A 2,390-nucleotide genomic window follows, 5' to 3' on the forward strand; every position below is an offset into this window, starting at 1 on the left:
CAACATGCATTAATCAGTCCCACCAAGATTTTGCGGGCTTTATCTTGAGTTAGTTGTGGCTTAAAATGCTTGATTTTGTGGTGGCTTTTGTTAAAAAAAATTAAAATAAATAAATAATAAAATTGCAATGTCTTCTGTATTTGTGTTGCGATTAAATTGTGGGAGACAGTGAAAATTGCAAAAACTTGGCATTAAAAAAAAAAAAAACTTCTTTAAAAATACCTAACAAAAAACACAGCTAAAAAAAAAACAGAGTTAGGGAATTCCGCCGGAGTTCAACGTCGACATGACTGTTGTTCAAAAGGGTAAGTTAAGTCTCCTGGTAATGTTAGCTAACATTAGCATGTGTTAGGGGCCCCGGTCAGTATTTACTAACGCTACACGCTAGCGTTAAATAAAGAACATGAACTTTAGCAACCATGATTACACACCAACATGTGTGCTGTTTGTGTTTCAGAGCATTCACGCAATCCACGCAATTCACTGCAATTTGGCAAACGCAGGAAGAATGAAGAGGTGCTCAAAATCAAATGAAGGGGAAAAACCTTTCATGTGTAAATGTTAACAAGTCAATTTTCACAGAGCTTCCAAGAAAAAAAACAAAAGCAGTACGTCCCTGGGTGGGCTCGAACCACCATCCTTTCGGTTAACAGCCGAACGCGCTAACCAATTGCGCCACAGAGACAGTTGCACACTTGCTATCATAAGAAGAACATCAATGTTGGGCTTAAGCATGGTAGCATCAAAAAAAAACTACTTCATTGAAAGCTATATGTAATATATCTGCATTGAAATGTCAATAAACATCTATACTAATATTTTCAAACAATTAAAATATTTAATCATGATAAATCGCATTAATGTCATAGTGAACTCGCAAACAATCACACATTTTTATCTATTCTAAAACTCTCTTCATTTCCTTTTGTCCCATTATTTTTTCTCATTTTAATGCTCTTTATCAAGATGGAAAAAGTGGATTGGCTTCTTACTTTTTTTAAACAACATAGGCATGTTAGCCTACTGTAGTGTTCAATTTCACATTAAAATTCTCACTCACAGCAAATAATCTGAATTTGCATCAAATTTGTACTTACATTACGCCACATGTTTTTAACAAGGTTGAAACCCAGAAAAACCTTGATTTACCAACCACATAAACCAACTCTCATAAAAGGATATGAAACTAAAACAGGGGTAGTATTAGTACAAGCATAGACATGTAAAGAGTAGACGCCGCATTGGCTGCTGAACATGAGAAATCTAGTCTTGGCCCGGTCATACTTGTTACATAGCAGCAGAAGATACAAGATGCCAGAGAATTGTGCAGTGCGCCATCTACTCTTTATATGTCTATATAGTACAAGTACATAAAATTTACATTTTTTCAAAGAACATATAGCCTGGCTAGCTCAGTCGGTAGAGCATGAGACTCTTAATCTCAGGGTCGTGGGTTCGAGCCCCACGTTGGGCGCTACCTTTTCTTTTCCCACTGTGTAAACAGATGCTGCTAAGAGAAAGCACAATTCCTCCTGATTAATCTGAGATTTTCTTTCAATACTCTAACTGTGCGTTCACACCGCCGCTGATTTGAGGTGCAAAGAAGCTCTGTACACCCCGCCAAGGACATTTGTCAAAAAGTACAGGGGAGCTTTTTTTAAGCTTTGGCCGCTCTTACGTGGCAGCGTTCTATGTTGGACCATGGGAGAAGCACACGCAGCCACTGCACGGCCAATACACTGACACTAGAAACCTTATATAAATTACATATACAGGCCAAATAGTTTGGAACCACCTTGTCATTCAATGCGTTTTCTTTATTTTTATGACTCTTCACTTTGTAGATTATCCTGAACCTAATCAGGTTGGTTTGGGATAAGGATGAGCATGCACATTAAACAGGTTCTAACAAGGTGTAATTGAGAGGCATGCTACTCCATAACAAGAGCAGAAACCATCCACACGCTGTTGAGAACCATCAAATGTCCAAACACCAGAATGTGTATCAGTGCCGGTTAGCTAAACCCTCGTTTACACCCTTCCCCCGCTCTGACACAGACATTACACAACCAACCGCTTACTGGCCCCCCAACCTGCATTCAGGATTTGTGAGTATGTATTAGAGTGCGGATCGGGCCGGATTTTTCTGTCCGAGCCCGGCCCGCGTCCGACAGAGCAGTAACTGAACCCGGCCCGAGGCCAACAGGCATTAAGATATTTATGTCCGAGCCCGACCCTAGCCCGACAGTTAAAATCGCATTTGTTTCTCATACTAATGACACATGTACGTTTGTTTGTGTGGAAAACCCGCCTTTATTAACATCATATGTGGGGGATTATGTCAGTAAATCTGAGTAAAATAAATACCTTGCTTAACCTGTATTGATAAG

The 2,390-nt window shown here is 39.5% G+C and overlaps 2 non-coding genes across 2 annotated transcripts; one reads left to right on the forward strand and one right to left on the reverse strand.

Moving 5' to 3' along the window:
• Positions 1-611: 611 nt before the first annotated feature.
• Positions 612-685, reverse strand: trnan-guu. The gene has a single exon. It is a non-coding gene; the product is annotated as a tRNA-Asn (tRNA).
• Positions 686-1,401: 716 nt separating this feature from the next.
• trnak-cuu lies at positions 1,402-1,474 on the forward strand. Its single transcript has one exon. It is a non-coding gene; the product is annotated as a tRNA-Lys (tRNA).
• Positions 1,475-2,390: the final 916 nt, after the last annotated feature.

Source organism: Etheostoma cragini, chromosome 12 (genome assembly GCF_013103735.1).
Source record: "Etheostoma cragini isolate CJK2018 chromosome 12, CSU_Ecrag_1.0, whole genome shotgun sequence".
Lineage (NCBI taxonomy): Eukaryota > Metazoa > Chordata > Actinopteri > Perciformes > Percidae > Etheostoma > Etheostoma cragini.